Consider the following 18,745-nt stretch of genomic DNA (forward strand, 5'->3'; position numbering starts at 1 on the left):
TTATATATTATATATTTTATTTTTTATATATATATGGTAACCTATTAAGTACTTTGATCTTCCCAACAGCCCAATAAGGAATGTTAAATACACCTTGTTTCCAAATGAGAAGCCGGTCTCACAGAAATGTAAAATGCACCATCATCTGTCCATGCTTACAGAGGGGAAGAGTGAATGTTGGTAACAGTTTGAGCATTGCCAGAGTCAATCCCTGCCTTTGCAGTCTACCACCCTATACAACCCAGAAAGAACATGGCATTAGGACTGATTGGCCAAACCCCAGGAGTGATTGGTTTACACTCTTGTCAAGTGGCTGAGAATCCATCGTTTCAGCTTGACCCTCTTGGATCAGCCCCAGAACACTGGAAAATAATAGGACCTGGGTTGAAACAGCCCCATTCATCTCTAACAGGCTCGTCTAAGTATCAGAGAGACAGCAGCCAGGGCTCTGCTGTTTGTACCCATAGCTTCTCCAATTGTGGTAAAAGTCATTTGTAAAGCCCTAGGGCATCCTAAAAAAAAAAAAAAAACATGCCCAAAGAAGCAGACAGAAAAGCGAGGAAGGGACGGAAGGCTATCATTTGCAATAGCTTCTGGATAGATGGATTGGAGGGCCCAGGGCTGGCGGTTAAGGATGGTTGCCTGGGTTCTCCTGATGCAAGACAAATTCCAGGCACAGTCTCCTGACCTTTTGCTACCTAAACTTCTATCCAGGTCCCTACAATAATGGAGCTGTTTACAGGTTTTAAGTGAATGGTGAGATAATTTATGTAAGTATAGATTTTGCTGGAGTCTTAAGGGTCTTCATAAAACATCTGCAAAACCAATGAAAAGTTGTTGTTTAGTTCAGTAAAAAAAACCCAAGACTTCTATTTGAGTGGATAAATGTCTCTAAATGTGTAAGGGTTAAGGAAGAAAAGAAACCAACTGCCTCAGGAGGCATTCAAATTATTCCAGTGTTTCTTGAAAAAGTGATTGTGGAGGAGTTGTAAATCTCTTCATTGTGCCACTAATTGCTACCAGGGAGAGCATTCCAATGCAGGCTGCCAAGGCTGGGGAGGACGAGGTTCCCTCTTGAGTTCTTTAAAAGCTGGGCCATTGGTGAATTCTGAAGGAGTCTGTGAACCCACACTTGAAGGTCTCTTTTAACCACATGGTTCTATACATCCATAATTAAAAATCTCAAATTTTAAGACCCTTCCAATTACAAAACAGTTTCTATCAATGCAGTGTTTTGAAACTTTAAAGTTTTAGATGATAGGTTTGCAAGAGAGGGGAATTATGTTTGTTATCTACTGTGTATCTAGGTGCATGGTTCTCTCATTTAAGGCTTCAGTTTCCATGGAAACAGACTGTGGGGCAATGTATGGTTATCAGGAAGATTTCCTTTAACACCTCCCACTCTTTCAAAGGTACTTGCAACCAACCTACCTATATAAAATCTTAAATCTTTATAATTAAATTTATATTTATTAAAAGCACTAAGCCCCCAACAGATAAATAGAAACAATGCATGAAGACACAATAAACACTTGTCCTTCATTCATGCAGTATGACTGAGTGTTCCACAGCTTCCAGGCATCAAGCCCAGCTCTGAGGGAAAAAAGAGACAGAAGACCCAGCTTCTAACCACTAGACACATGCACTTCACACACTGTGGAACTGATTAACAAACACTGACAAATGCCAGCCTGACTAGTAAGAACAGAACAGCAAACATACAGAATTAAAGAGCCCCATCCTTCAAGCTATCAACTTGGGGAAACGGTGATAGCGACCAGTGTTTGTAAGGCACTGAAACGGCAGCTCTGCTGCTGGTTGCTATTTGAAACATCAAATCCTCGGATCCAGTTCTTCTACTTCTGAAAAATAACTCTAACGGGAAAACAGGTTATGGGCAAAGATGTTTAGAGTAACATTATTTTTAACTGTGGAATACTGGGGAAAAATGGATATTCAATAATGGAATCGCTAGATTCCATTGGCAGAACTGTATTTAGGCATTAAAATAATATCCATGAAGATTATGAAAATAAATGGAAAATTCCTACTTATGTCAAATCTAAAGAGAGGAACTTGTATGCACAGTTTGACAGTTACCATTAAAAAGTTTATGTTTAGAAAACAAGCAATGGGGAAAGGATTCCCTATTTAATAAATGGCGCTGGGAAAACTGGCTAGCCACATCCAGAACATGGAAACTGGAGCCCTTCCTTAGACCTCATACAAAAATTATCTCAAGATGGATTAAAGACTTAAACATAAGACATAAAACCATAAAAAACCTAGAAGAAAACCTTGGCAATACCATTCAGGACATAGGCATGGGCAAAGACTTCATGACTAATACACCAAAAGCAATTGCAACAAAAGCCAAAATTGATAAATGGGATCTAATTAAAGAGTTTCTGCAAAGCAAAAGAAACTATCATCAGAGTGAACAGGCAGCCTACAGAATGAGAGACAATTTTGCAAATCTATCCATCTGACAAGGGTTAATATCCAGAATCTACAAGGAACTTAAATTTACAAGAAAAAAAAAAAAAACATCAAAAGTGGGTGAAGGATATGAACAGACACTTCTCAAAAGAAGACATATGTGCAGTCAACAAATATATGAAAAAAAGCTCATCATCACTGGTCATTAGAGAAATGCAAATCAAAACCACAATGAGATACCATCTCATGCCAGTTAGAACGGCGATCATTAAAAAGTCAGGAAACAACAGATGCTAGAGAAGAGGTGGAGAAATAGGAACCATAAAAAACCTAGAAGAAAACCTTGGCAATACCATTCAGGACATAGGCATGGGCAAAGACTTCATGACTAATACACCAAAAGCAATTGCAACAAAAGCCAAAATTGATAAATGGGATCTAATTAAAGAGTTTCTGCAAAGCAAAAGAAACTATCATCAGAGTGAACAGGCAGCCTACAGAATGAGAGACAATTTTTGCAAATCTATCCATCTGACAAGGGTTAATATCCAGAATCTACAAGGAACTTAAATTTACAAGAAAAAAAAAAAAAAACATCAAAAAGTGGGTGAAGGATATGAACAGACACTTCTCAAAAGAAGACATATGTGCAGTCAACAAATATATGAAAAAAAGCTCATCATCACTGGTCATTAGAGAAATGCAAATCAAAACCACAATGAGATACCATCTCATGCCAGTTAGAACGGCGATCATTAAAAAGTCAGGAAACAACAGATGCTAGAGAAGAGGTGGAGAAATAGGAACACTTTTACACTGTTGGTGGGAGTGTAAATTAGTTCAACCATTGTGAAAGACAGTGTGGCGATTCCTCAAGAATCTAGAACCAGAAATACTGTTTGACCCAGTGATCCCATTACTGGGTATATACCCAAAGGATTATAAATCATTCTCCTATAAGGACACATGCACACATATGTTTATTGCAGCACTGTTCACAATAGCAAAGACCAACCCAAATGCCTATCAATGATAGACTGGATAAAGAAAATGTGGCACATATACACCATGGAATACTATGCAGCCATAAAAAAGAATGAGTTCATGTCCTTGGCAGGAACATGGATGAAGCTGGAAACCATCATTTCACCGAACTAACACAGGAACAGAAAACCAAACAACGCACGTTCTCATTCATAAATGGGAGTTGAATTGAACAATGAGAACACATGGACACAGGGAGGAGAACATCACACACCAGGGCCTGTTGGGGGGTGAGGGGCAAGGGGAAGAAGAGCATTAGGACAAATACCTAATTTATGTGGGGCTTAAAACCCAGATTATGGGTTGATAGGTGCATCAAACCAGCATGGCACATTTATACCTATGTAACAAACTTGCACATTCTGAACATGTGTCCCAGAACTTAAAGTAAAATGAAAATTAAAAAAATAAAAGTTCAATAAGAATTAAAAATGGGTATAATTTCCACAGCTCTGGAGTAGGTCCATTGCTCAAATAAATACCTAATTTATTGACTGATGGCTGAAAAAAAAGTTTGCATTCAGATAAAGACTGAACATTAATATCCCAAATTATAAACAATAGTCCTTTTTGTATAATAAAATTATGGCATAATTTTCCTTCTTTCTAATTATCTACATATTCAAATTTCTGTAATAAATATAGTTGGCCCTCTGTATCTAACCACGGATCAAAATATTAGGGGGAAAAAACAGTGCAATACTGAAACATGATACAAACAAAACTATAGTATAAGTATTTACATAGCATTTACATAGTATTAGATACCATAAGTAATCTAGAGATGATTTAAAGTACAGTCATACATTGCTTAGTGACAGGATACATTCTGAGGAATTTGTTGTTAGGTGAGTTTGTCATTGTGAAAATATCACAGACTGTACTTAAACAAACCTAGATGATGTTGCTACTAACACCTGGGCTGTATGAGATAGCCTTTGTCTCCTAGGCTACAAACTTGAATAGCATATTACTGTAACACAGTGTTAAGTATTTGTGTATCTAAACATCTCTCATCTCTAAACATAGAAAAAGTACAGTAAAAATACAGTGTAAAAGATTAAAATGGCAACCTTTTAGGGAACTTAACATGCATGACTATAAGTTGCTCTGGGTGATCAATGAGTGAGTGATGAGTGAATATGAAGGTTGAGGACAGGACTGTACACTACGGTGGGCTTTATAGAAACTGTGCATTTGGCCTACACTAAATTTATACAATCATTTTCTTTATCAATCATAAATTAACCTTAGCTTACTGTAATGTTTTTCTTTCACAGGTTTTACATTTTCTAACTTTTGACTCTTTTCTAATAACACTTAGCTTAAAACACAAACATGTTTACAGCCATACCAAAAAAAATTCTTTTTTATGTCCTCATTCTACAAGCATTTTTCTATTTTTAAAATTTCTAATATTTTTTAAGTTTGTAAACTTTTTTGCTAAAAACTAAGACACACACACATTTGCCCAGGTCAATACAGGATCAGAATCATCAACATCAGTGTCTTCAACGTCCCCCTCTTGTCATACTAGAAGATTTTCGGTGGCAATGACATGCATGGAGCTGTCATCCATGTGTGTTAACATTTTTTATAAGTAGAAGGAGAATACTCTGAAGAATAAAATTATAGTATAGTAAATACATAAACCAGTAGCATATAGTCCTTTATTAGCCTGGTCACATCTTATGTACTGTACATCATTGTAAGTGCTAGACTTTTACAGAGCTGGTAGTGCAGTAGGTTTGTTTACACTGGTGTCCTCACAAACACCGAGTAATGCATTGCGCTACGACATTAAGATGACCACAACATCTGTAGGTAATAGGAATTTTTCAGCTCCATTATAATCTTATGGAACCATCATTGTATATGCAGTCTGTCGTTGACCAAAATGTGATTATGTGGTGCATGGCTGTATATGGGAAGATGTGGGTAGGTTATATGCAAATATTATGCCATTTTACCTATGGGGCTTGAGCATCCATAGATTTTGGTATTAATGAGGGTTCTGGAATCAATGCCTGCAGATACAGAGGGACAGCTGTATACAGTAGTCCCCCTTGTCCACGGTTTTGCTTTCTGAAATTTTAGTTAACCATAGTCAAGCATGGCTCAAAAATATTAAATGGGAAATTCCAGAAGTAAATATTCACATATATTTTTGCAGCATATTTTCATAATTGTTCTATTTTATTATTGGTGTTAATCTCTTATTGTGCCTAATTTATAAATTAAACTTTGTGATAGGTGTGTATGCATAGGAAAGAGCGGTATATATAGGGTTCAGTACTGTCTGACATTTCAGGCTGGGGGTCTCGGAACAAATCCTTCAAGGAGAAGGGGGGCTACATTGTCACTCTTAATTGCATCACAAAACAAGACTGGGGCGTTTCTGCCAATACATTTCCTCGTTTCAGTGATTATCCTTCACCACAAAATGGCCAAAGAAAACATTACATTTATAAAACAGACACGACCTAAAGAATATATGTAAAATTTAAACAGTACACCCATAGCCCTTTCCAAAAAGGAAATGTAGGATTTGCTTTTAAGATAAGATCGCTGAGAATGGTCCGAGATGACTGGCTAGGATCCCTCAGCCCTGAAACAAGTCAGCGTAACTCCAATAATGGGACTGTACCAGAATCCATTGGACTTCAGGAGTGCAGGAGGGTGTCCTGAGTTACACTCCACCATTTAAGGTCAGTTTAGACGATCTGCTGCCTCTGTGGAACAGTCATCTACCCCAGTTGGAAGATTTGCTTTCCCTAAACCCGTCACTGACAAGCAAGATGTGGAACTGGCTTTTTCAGAGACTGTTTCCTGATTTTTCAGGTGAACTCCCTTTAAGGGGGAACTCCCTGCCTTAACAGGTCACTTTGAGGTTTTACTTAGCCGTGATTGTGAAAACACCTTGGAAAGTTATGCTGTGCACTCTTTTTTGGCCACCCAGAATGTGTGAGCCCTACTCCTGGATTTGAGGAATTCCCTGCCTAAGAAATATTGGAGGGAGGTAGAAAACTCCCTCCTCCCTAGTCAGAAAAGGGCACAGGCTACGCCAGCCGCACTCTGTCCCTGGAAGCTAGCGTGCAGGCCCTTGCACAGCGAGGCTGCCTCCTGGATCCACCTGGTCCACATGAGCTAGACTAAGAGATGCTCTGGCCACAGTGCAGCTGCAGCAAGGTCCAGCTCCTGAGCCAGTGGGAACCCCAGCAGCACTGTGGACAACTCCAGCATCAGACTAGAGTTTGACACTAAGTGGGGTGAACAGTGATGTGTTCTTCAGAGCAATTTTATGGCAAGGTTTGAGGTATGTGCCTGATTCTTTAACTTTCCTGGCAATCATGTAACCTATCCGATATTCTTTTTTTAAATACCATCATTTTATAGTTCTTAAACCTGCCAGAGGTGACTGGGTTGCTTGTAACAAAAAAATGACTGATGGAAATAATAGGGAGTAGTATTTTTCCCAAAATAAAATATAGTATTAATACGTTAACCTTTTTTAAAATCTCTGGCTTTCAACATCTCTAACTATTAAGTGCACACTTAGAGATGAGCTCTCAAATATAAATTCAAGAGGTATTGGCTCCCTTGTTTCAATCTAAATTTATATTCTAAATTTCTTTATTAAACTTTCAAAAATATTTTGCTATTTATAATGATAAATACAATTCAAATTAGTAGTTAATGTGAATTTTATTTTCATATCAATTGAGAAAATTTAGAATTCTGTAAAACTTTCAACAGCATTAACTTGTTAAACCGTAAAAGACAATTTTAGTGACTACATAGTAAAAGTCTAGAATATTAACATACGTAGTTAAGAAAAGTTCATGAGCTAATGTCCAAATTATCTCAGACATTCAACAAAGTTCTAATAACAATGTTTTGGCAGAAAAGAAAGGTTTTTCAGTCTCTGAAGAGCAAATGACTGTTCATATCATCTCTTGCATTGCCTGAGTCAGTAAATTGCCTATATCATGTAAATTAAATAATGTTAAATTTTCTTCTCAAGTATGTCTTCTAGACTCATACTTTCAGGCTGTTAATAGTGAGTCAGAGGCTACCACTGAAAAACTAAACAACTCTGGTAGGGATGATGTAAAAGACACATTATTACTCTTGCAGGTAGAGACCAAAATATGAAAAAATGTATTTGCTGACAAAACAAGGCAACACACAGTAAGCAGAGAAAGGTACAAAACAACGTAGGTTGAGGCAGAACCAATAGAACTTTATTCATGATGCAATTTCAGAGTCTGGTAAAAGTCGTTTTTTCCCTTCCAATGTTGATCAACTCACGGGTACCACAACCAGAACATGTAAATATACACAAATACACAAACACGCTCACACACACAGCACACCCCACACACATATAGACAAATATATGATTGGATTTGCAAGCTTTCCTCGATATGGAAGGCTTATAGATAAGAAGAATCAGACACCACTGTCATTCACACTGAGTGCCTGTATGAGTCAGGGTTCTCTAGAGGGACAGAACTCACAGGATGTATGTATATATGAAGGGGAGTTGATTATGGAGAATTGACTCAACACAATCACAAGGTAAAGTCTCACGATAGGCAGTCTGCAAGTTGAGGAGCAAGGAATTCAGTAGTGCATCAGTTTGAGTTTCAAAACCTCAAAAGTAGGGAAGCCGACAGGGCAGCCTTCCGTCTGTGGCTGAAGGCCCGAGAGCCCTGAGAGACCTTGGCAAACCACAGTGTGAGTCCAAGAGTCAAAGCCAAAGAACTTGGAGTCTGATGTCTGAGGGCAGAAGCATCCAGCATGGGAGAAAGATGAAGACTGGAAGACTCAGCAAGCCTGCTTCTTCCACCTTCTTCTGCCTGCTTTTTCTAGCTATGCTGGCAGCGAGGGGATGGTGCCCACCCAGATTAAGGGAGGGTCTGCCTCTCCTAGTCCACTGACTCAAATGTTATTGTCCTCCAGCAATACCCTCACAGACACACCCAGAAACAAATACTTTGCATCCTTCAATCCAATCAAGTTGACACTTAATATTAACCATCACAGGGCCCAATAAAACAAATATTAAAGGTATGTGCATTAATAAACTATAAAAGAAACTTCTAGAGGTGATCTAGTCCATTGACTCACTTCCGCATGGAAAATATGAATGTTTGCAGCCAAAAAAAAATGTAGAGATTCTTTTTCATTATACACCTTCACCTTTGTATTTTCACTAGAAGAAGAGCCAGGGATCATGGAAGCTTTTCTTAAAATGAAAATGTTATATTATTTTGTTTGAATGTGGGTATGATAGAGTGAAAGAAAATGCAGTTTCAGAAACAATGTGATGATGGTGTTTCGGGTCTGCCTTCCTCGCCACTGTTAGATTTCGACTTGTCAGCAAAGGCAGACCGGGAGCTGCTGGAGCTTAGATTTCAGCTTTTTTTTTTTTTTCTGGGAAACAGTTCAGTCCCACTCATCACCTATTTGGAAAGAACTAGGAAACACAACGTACGTGGCAGGAGTGGAAGAACAAGTGCCGAATCTTTCTTCCACTCTCCACCCCACTCTCCACTCCAATAGGAGAAAGCAGTTCAGCACTGACTGCATTCAAGTTTTCGTCTGTCCAGCCCAGGATAGGGTACAATGCTTTATCGTAAAAAATGTTACCTAAAGAAGGCACCTCCTGCTGTGGAGCTAAAGGCTGTGTTCTTAGGAAGGAAAGAGGAGGATTCACAGCAGGAAAGTTGCTCTGCGCGTGCAGTACTCATGGGTGCACACTCACAGGCATTTGAGAGAAAGGCCAAGTGCATTTCCAGATTTTTCTCTGCCAACATGTGGGAGGGAATGAGGATATACAGTGCCTCTGTGAGTGGATAAAAGGGAAGGCGATTACTCCAGCCTACATCAGTATCTCATGACCCACAAAGAGAGGAACTTCTTCACGGCTGACAAAATGAGTCCTCAGGGCATTGTAACTCTGGCTGTAACTGTGGTAATCGATGTTGAAGCCATCACCCGCATCACCCCGATTCATACCCACTGTTTTCTACAGAACCATAGAACTACTGAATCTTCCACAAAACGTCTTCTTCACCTCTTAAAATTTTCTTGGCTTCTCATTGCTCCAGCCTAAGTCTTAGAGCAACACAGTCTGTTCCACAACTAACTGACAGGTACAAAGAAAGACTCATGACATCCCCGACTACAACAGCAACAGCATGAAAATCCTTTCCTCGTGCTCACCTTCCTCTTCTCTACCTCAAGGCCCTGAAGTGGCCAGACAGCCATTGAGGCATCTTTACTTTTCTCCTGAAACCCTGACTAGTACTCATAACCCCCCCACATTTCGCCCTTAAACTCAGCCCTTAGACTAACCCAACAATCCCCCAGTGTGGTTTGGGAACCCACAGGGAATCTGAAAATTTCAAGCAGTCTGCAAAGACAAACCTATTTTCACAATATTACTAAGAGGCCATTTTCCTTTTCACTGTTAATCTCTCACAAATATGCAATGGAGTCTTCCAGAGCCTACCAGACACAGAATGTTAACAAAAGTTTGAATGCAGAAGCAGATATAAAAATCCAGCTGGTTTCCATGAAGCCAGATGTTACAGAGTTGCAAAAAAATTAAAACAAGCTACTGTTCTTACTGCATTTGTTTTGTTTTGCAAAATAGTTATTTCCATAAAATGTACTTTTATGTTAACATGTAATACGCTTATTGTTATTTTTAAATGATCTGTTTTGTAATTTTTTAATTAGTCTTAATTTTTGCAATAAATTTCAACAGACACAACCCACTTAAACGAAATCTCATTGAGATCCTCAACAGACTTTAAGAGTGTAAAGGTGTTCTGAGACCAAAATGTTTAAGAAGTGCTGGACTAGAATATATCACAGCCTCATTCTGCTACTTCCTTTGCTCTGCCAACAAATAAGGACCTGAGCTCATGATGTGGCCACAGGAATTCCCATGTTTTCTGTATCTAAACCACTAAATGATTGGACAAGGTCAGAGGTTGGGCTGACTCATGCTCCTTCTATCATTCGGGGTTTGTTGGAAGAAGCAGAACCACTAGGGGGGATTGTGACTGAGGATTTGTTGTCGAGATTGGAGCTCAAGCAACTGTAGGAGCTCATTAAATAGCCTATGTGAGGAGGCTACCTTTTTTTGTCTGGGGCAGGAGCCTAAAGTCATCAGGACAGGCTGGCAGCAAGGAGAAGTGGACATAAAGTTGAGGAGCAAGGACACACTGAGAACTTCAGGACAAGCTGGAGCCCCAGAGAACGACGGGAACCTGTTTGAGCCTCCAACAGAGGAGGCCTGTGGCCTGCCACAGAAGCTACTCCTTCCTCGTGTAACTAAACAAGCACCTAGTGCAGGAGGCAAAGGCCCTGGAGGAGGAGATGCTCAGGACCAGAGTGGCTGCTGGCTCATCCCAAGGTGAGCCAGGAGCTGAGCACCACAGGCTTGGGCTGCAACAGAGCTTCACGCCCTTCACAGATCCTTCCATGTACAAGTATAAGACCCAGACTTCACTTTTACCTCCAAACCTCACGAGAAACCTTTCTTGTGACGCATCCTAACTCGTAATTGTGCACAGAAGAAAACTGTGCATGTGTGGTACCACCTAGCTCAATGGACACATAACAGATTCACTCACTACCACTGGTTGATATGGGAGTCCTTTAACTCAGCGTCCAGATGTGCAAGCCATCAGGAGTACACAGTGTTCAACAATCAAGTGAAATTCGTCTTGGACTCTTCATCATTTTCTGTTCCTTTTAAACCATCCGATACCTCCTCTTCCAGTATTTCTCACCGTAGTCAACCTAATGCATTAAAAACAAAGGCATCCAATGTGAGCACCCAATATCACCTGTATTATCTCCTAGTTCCACCATTTATCCAACCTCCTTATCTTACTCCCTGGCATATTTTAGAATCTTAATAAATATTATTAGCCATGGCAGCAGGCACCTGTAGTCCCAACTACTCAGGAGACTAAGGCGAGAGGATCAATTGAATACTTTTACCTCCAAATCTCAGGAGTTGGAGGTTACAGTGCACTATGAAGGCACCTATGAAGAGCCACTGCACTCTAGCCTGGGGAGCAGAGCAACCCATCTCTAAATAAGTAAATGTATTGATTTAGTCGAATAACCAATCAATGACAGAGTGATTACCTGGATTCTCAGTGGTATCAATCCCTTAACCCAAGTCAATTCTTCCTCTCACCTTCATTAAATCTTTCAACTCCTCTTTTATTTCTTTAAAAATATTAAGCATAATCATTTATATTATCTTCAATAATTACATTAGCTGAAGTCCAATGGGTCTGATTCTGCTGTCTGTTTTTTCTGCTGTCACTTACTGTGGCCTGCTTTTTTTTTTTCAGTCGAGATGGAGTCTCACTCTGTCACCAGGCTGCAGTCCAGTGGCACGATCTTGGCTCACTGCAACCTCCGTCTCCTGGGTTCAAGTGATTCTCCTGCCTCAGTCTCCTGAGTAGCTGGGACTATAGGTGCATGCCACTATGCCCAGCTAATTTTTGTATTTTTAGTAGGGACAGGGTTTCACCATGTTGGCCAGGATGGTCTCGATTTCTTGACCTCGTGATCTGCCTGCCTTGGCCTCCCAAACTGCTGAGATTACAGGTATGAGCCACCACACCCAACCAGTAGCCTGCATTTTTTTTTTTTTTTTTTTTTTTTTTTTTAGGAAAATGTTACTGTGACCTCATGTTTCTTGCAAATTTATCTTTGGGAATTCGTTGAGGCCAGAGTTGGAAATAGGCTCTTCTACAGAGATTTCTGAATTTATTTCTGCCATACACCCAGAGGTATATCAACCTAAAAGAAAATCAAGAGCAAATTGAGGTCAAGTGATGTGGCATGATTTGGAGCTGTCTAAACATGTAAGAGCTAGTTTATAGTTATGAGTTCATCAAGGCAGAATTCTTCACTTCTACTGAATATCAAGATTTGAGACATAAAATTCCTGCTCACTGTTACACTGAGGTGGAGGGCCATGTGATATTAAAGTTGACTAGTGGCCCCTTTTTAGACTCTCCCTTGAGTGGACCCAAGGCTTTGGTTCCTGTCCCATGCCCCATGTCATAGCTCACTCCCATCTATGAGAGAAAAATCTCAGTCATCTGGGTTCAGCAACTGCAAAAGTTGACTTCATTGCTCTTACGATCTCTCTGGGTTCTCAATTTTCTTTTTGTTTTTGACTTCTGGGGCTCATGATTTCCCTGCTAGGACACACATTTTCTCTCATATTTTAGTCATTGATTTTAGTTGTTTTGAGTGGGATGATCAGTCAGGTTAACTAATAAGCAGTACTGCTACAAATGTAAGTTTTCATTCACTTTCTTTTAATAAACATTTTTAAACCTCTGTTATATGCAATACAATTTTAAGCACTGACATAGAAACATAAACATGATATATTATCTACCCCCAAGGAATTCAGAGAAGACTGAGAGGCATAAAACATAGATCAATAATACAATAATGAAAATACAATATCATATAATTGGTGCTCATAGAGAGACATAAGCATGGGAGGCTAAGGAAGTACAAAGGAGAGGGAACTTCACTCCTTTGCTTGGGAGAAAAGCACAAGAAAGCCACAGCAGTCCCCAAATGCCAATTATCACCAAGACGTAATACCATGAGCCTTTACTTCTCACTCATCCAACTATGGGTGGGCTGGGCTCAGCTCAACTTGGCTGGGTTTGACCAACTTTTGTTCTGAACTACAGGTTTTGTTTAGGTTTGACTGAGATGTCTGTCATTCTTCTGAGACCAGCAGCTGCATGTTTTGATGCCAGCACAAATCTCTCAAAGGAAAGAGTAGAAAGACATCACATCCCTTATTCCGAGGCTCCAAATCCACAGTCACTGTTTCCCACATTCAATTGGCCTCAGCAAGTCACGTGGCCACACTCAACATTTATGGGGTAGGAAGTGCACCCCTTGCAGGGCTGTGAGGACAGAGGGGAAGGTAGTGGAAAGGTGTGAATATTTGTCAAGGAACAGTCTAATCTAACACAGAAGAGTTCAAGAGCTTATATTTTGATTTCATTTTAAAGGGAGGTAGGAATTCAGAAGATGGATTAATATGGTTTAGCTGTATGTTCCCACCCAAATCTCATCTTGAATTGCAAGCATGGGGGCCGTTTCCCCCATGCTGTTCCCGTGATAGTGAGTGAGTTCTCATGAGATTTGATGGTTTAAAACTATGTGACAGTTTTCCCCCACTCACTCACTCTCTCTCCTGCCACCTTGTAAAAAAGGTGCTTACTTCTCCTTCACCTTCCGCCATGATTGTAAGTTTCCTGAGGCCTCCTCAGCTGTGCAGAACTGTGAGCCAGTTAAACCTCTTTCCTTCATAAGTTACCCAGTCTCAGGTAGTTCTTTATAACCATATGAAAATGGACTAATCCATGGATCAATCCAGGAATTAAGAAGGATCACATGCAAAATGGTCCTGAGCTGGGTTTATAAGGCCACAGTGGCAGCACTAGGCCTTCACATCATGCACAGGAGGGGGTAGGAGATGGCACTGGAGTAGACGGGGCTCAGGGAAGAGTAGTCTGTGTCTTCATAAGCCTCACTCTGCATGCAGCAAGGAGCCACCAAAAGGTTCTGAGTCTTTTCACCACAAAAAATAAGTATGTGAGATAAGGCATGTGTTAATTAGCTCAGTTTAGCCATTCCACAATGTATGAATATTTCAAAACATCATGTTGTACACAATAAATATATACAAATTTTATTTGTCAAGAAAAAATCAATTTAAAAAATACATAAAAATTAAATTCAATTTTTTAAAAGTTGTTAAGCCAGAACATTATAATCAGTCTGCATTTTATTGAGTTCATGCTGAAATCTCATTAGATAAGAAAGGGGAACTGGTTAGTTGTATGATTAAATGACCCAGAAAAAAATAATGACAAGAGGCTGAATGGGTTATAGCAGTAAAATTAATAAACTAATGCTGGATTCAGGAGCTATTTAGGGATAGATTAATAAGCTAATAAAAGTAAAGTGCTTAGCAGTGTCTGATGCAATATAAGTTCTCACTAAATATTAGAAGCTACTATTAATAGTAGCAACAGAACCTGATAATTTTGTGAGGAGTGGGAGTGGGAAGATAAGAATAAGGTAGAAATATAAGATGACTTTCAAGAGTCTAATTTAAATAACCAGATGAAATACGTTTTTTCAGAGGAGGAAGAATAAGCTTGTAAATAGAAAAATGACAAATTCAGTGGGAGATACATTGGCAACACAAAAGAAAAATTTCAAAAGTTACCAGAGAAATTTCAGAGGAGCAAGAATCAGACTGACAGCTGACTTTTCAACGAGAGCAATGGAAGTGAGACAAAGACAATGCAATGCTACCTTCAAGTTGCTAAGGAATCCCAATACCTGTCACTCTAGAATTCTATATCCAGCAAAGTGATACCACAAGAATGCAGGTGAAATAAGGAGGAGGAGACAGATCCAATTATATTCACACCTGCATTTTAAATAGCCCCAAACCAAAGGAATGAATCATTAAATTATGGTTTATGCATATAATAGAACACTATACAGCTGTGGTTCTTAAAGTGGGGTGCCCCTAACAACAGTATCAATATCACCTGAAAACTTGTTAGAAACACAAATTCTTGGGCTCTGTCCCAAACCTACTAATTCAGAATCTCTGGCTGGGGGCCAGCAATCTGTGATTTAACAAGTCCTCCAGGGGACTCTGACACACCTTGAAGTTTGAAGACACCTGCTCCACAGTAATGAACATGAACAAACTACAAGTTCATGCAACAATACAGGTAAGTACTCAAAGTGTAATATTGCAAGAAAGAAGCCAGAGTCACAAGAATTCAAATTGTATATTTCACCTATACAAAAAATTGTTTTAAAAAAAAGATAGAACTAAATTGTTTAGGGATACAGAATCGAGAGGAAAACTATTAAGCATAAAAGGAAGTGTTTAACATTATCTCTGATAATCTCTGAGTGATAATTAGTGATTTTCTCTAGGGGAGAGAATAAGGTGTTATTATTAGGAAAAAAACATTTAGGAGCCCTCTGGTTGTTGAAAATGTTCTATTTCTTGACCCAGAAAATTATATACCTTTTCACTTTATAATTTATAATACATATAAACAACATATTTTCTATACACTTCTTTGTACATGTATATTTCACTATATATTATAGATACCACATATTGTATAATATATAACTTATAATTATATGATGCATTATATTTAAATAGAAAAAAGCAAATAGGAATATTGGTAACAAGTAGAGTCAAATCCAGTCAAATTTATCTGAAAAGAGAGAATCTGGAAAGGACCACAGCCCTGGGAAATAGAATTTAAAAATGCATTAAACTGAGTTATATTTGAGAGATGTGTATCTGTTTTATTCCTGCTGTGCCCTAGTGCCTAGGAGCCAGTTTGGCTTACAGTAGGCACTCAATAAATATTTGTTGAGTGAATAACTGAACGCATGGAAGTAGATGTCAGGCAACCAGCAGGAAGTGAAGCAGAGTTTCCTCTGGAAAATAGAGATGGAAGGTATTCAAGGAAAAGGAGAAAACCAAGATGCTATAGGCACTGTGAGAGGAAAGAGTTTAGGAAGCAAACTGAATGGCCCCCTGGGGAAAGACATCAATCATGACTCTAACGTGCAAGTGAGGTCATCTGTCCCCTAGCCTGACAGTCCCCAACCTTCTTGGCACCATGGACCAGTTTTGTGGAAGACAATTTTTTCCACAGATGGGGACGGGGGTATGGTTTATGGATGATTCAAGCATATTACATGTATTGTGCATTTTATTTCTATTATTATTATGTGATAATATATAATGAAATAATAAAACAACTCACCATGATGTAGAATCAATAGGAGCCCTGAGCTTGTTTTCCTGCAACTAGATGGTCCTATCTGGGGGTGATGGGAGACAGTGACAGATCATCAGGCATTAGATTCTCATAAGGAGTGTGCAGCCTAGATCCCTCCCATGCACAGTTCACAACAGGGTTCGCACTGCTGTGAGAATCTAGCGCTGACACTGATCTGACAGGAGGCAGAGCTCAGGTGGTAATGTGAACGATGGGGAGTGGCTGTCAATACACATGAAACTTTGCTGGCTCACCTGCCACTCACCTCCTCCTGTGCAGCCCAGTTCCCAACAGGCCACAAACAGGTACTGGTCTGTGGCTCAGGCACTGGGGACCTTTGCTCTAACCACAGGCTCAGAGAAGCAGGAAAACATTTCATATCCCCTCATCAATGCAGTGAGAATTCTGAGAACCTCCATACCTCCTGGAGAGGGGCAGTGCATCTTGCAAGCAGGATTTTGCAGTCATGGAGAACAACTAGAAAGACAGGGAACAAGGACAACTAGGAAGAATACATACACTGAGCCCCCAAAATGGCATCAGATGAATTTGGGGAAACTCCATTACTTAAAGAATAAATGGAGAAAGTTGAGCATGAAAAGCCCCTGTCTCTCATATTGTATCAGGGTGTCTTTAACCGTTCACTTCCCCTGGTCTGACACTTGCAACGACAGTCTTTACGCCCAGGCGGCAATCCTGCCCAGCATGGACTCACTCATCGTCTTTAGCCCTAGCCCCGTCTCTTTCCTTTCTCATCACAGAACTCTGAGAACACCCTGAGAATTTGTAGGTTCCCCTTTCCTTCAATTCCTCATACTCTTTTGGGAACACATTTAATAAGATCCCACAAAGACTCTTGCTCTCTGAAATCCCAAGAACACTTCTCTCTGGCACAATGACTTTGACGTAGGAACCACTTTTATTTCCTTGGACTTGGCCAGCTTTTCAGAACATGTAGACAACTGCCTCCTCATTCTCTCATTGCCTCCTCATGGTCAAGTCATTTTGCTCAAGCAGCACAGACCCTGTGACTTTTCTCTTCGTATATGACATTGATTCTAACTCATTGAGTTATGCCCGAGGAACCCCAGCTCTCTCCTTTAAGTAGAAAACAAGCAGCTCTGTGTGTTGAGCTCAAGTTTACTTCTCTGCAGAATTCTACCCACAAATCATTTTGAACCTCATTCACCTCAAAATGAACAAAGCAACAAAAGAGCAGATCAGGGTCTTTCCCAACACTCTTCCACAGCAGGTTTTGTTTTCCATCAAGTTGAGCTAATCTCACACATCTTCAGCATACCTGTCCTGTGGTCTACGAGGACTGGCAGAGACTTTCCGGATACATGGATTTTTGTCTAATGGGGCTGTGTGACCTCAGTCAAGGGAGAGAGATAGGACCGCTTTACAGTGTCTCATTATGAGAACATAAGAGGGTGACTTCTTAGGATTCTCTTCCCGCTTTGAAAGGTTCTGCTGGCATTTAGATTTATAGTTCACCTTCTTTGGGGAATTTTGTTAGTCCAATATCCTTTCCTAGACAGGCTGCAGTGTTCCTATCTGAGCCAATAAGTGGAACTTTGGGGCTCGTTAGGGGTATTTAAAACAAAAGAGAAAAGAAATATTAATCCCAAATATTCCCACTCGACAACCCACGGCAGGCAGACACAGAGCGCTTCAAGTCTCGCTTGACAGTCAGTGCAGGGCTCACGCTGCGCTTTTCTCCAGGTGAGAAGTCACGTGTTGATATCCAGTGTGTGTGTCCTAAATTGTGAACTCATCATGCATAGTCCAGGCACAGGCATTGCTGTGATTCTCTTTGTCACACGGCAATCATGGGGCCACACAAACGTAAGTGCTTCTCAGGCTGGGCATGGTGGCGTGCACCTAGTCCCAGCTACTCTGGAGGCTGCGTTGGGAGGATAGCCTGAGCCCAGGAGTTCAAGACTGCACTGAGCTGTGGTGGCACCACTGCACTCCAGCCTGTTGCGAGACAGCGAGAACCAGTCTCTAAACGAAAAACAAATTTTAAAAAGTAAATGCTTCGAAGGGGCAGTGAAGGGAGGTGAAGGAGGTCTGGAGGGAAAGCAGTGTGTCCTGCATCCCAGAAAGTGGGCGGCAGACCAACACTAAGCTCTCTGCTGCTGTTGCCCACATCCCCTCCTTCTTACCCAGACCTTCCCGCCCTTCCGTCCCAACTTTAACATTCTGCAAGCCCCTTGAGGGGCTTCACTTTTAAGACTACCTCCCATGATGTAAGATCCGAGAATTCTCAGCATTCATTGGCCCAGAAGAGCCCAGGCCACGAAGGGGAGAGAGAGAGAGAGAGGGGGAGAGAGAGAGAGGGGGAG

At 40.3% G+C, this 18,745-nt stretch overlaps 1 long non-coding RNA gene across 4 annotated transcripts in view; it reads right to left on the reverse strand.

The window, feature by feature from the left end:
* The window catches only part of LOC108528539 (uncharacterized), a 61,454-nt gene that overhangs the window by 39,587 nt on the left and 3,122 nt on the right, over nt 1-18,745 (reverse strand). For 2 of the 4 annotated variants that reach the window (XR_001885179.1, XR_001885181.1), the window contains exons 2-3: nt 16,652-16,874; nt 11,136-11,304 (exon numbers count right to left, since the gene is read on the reverse strand). This is a non-coding gene — a long non-coding RNA (uncharacterized LOC108528539). Of the gene's footprint in view, nt 1-11,135; nt 11,305-16,651; nt 16,875-17,697; nt 18,331-18,745 lie in introns of those variants that run through there. The other 2 variants (XR_001885182.1, XR_001885180.1) reach the window with 2 other exon arrangements.

The sequence above is a fragment of the Rhinopithecus bieti genome, unplaced genomic scaffold, assembly GCF_001698545.2.
Source record: "Rhinopithecus bieti isolate Rb0 unplaced genomic scaffold, ASM169854v2 scaffold_5477, whole genome shotgun sequence".
In the NCBI taxonomy this organism is placed as follows: Eukaryota; Metazoa; Chordata; class Mammalia; order Primates; family Cercopithecidae; genus Rhinopithecus; species Rhinopithecus bieti.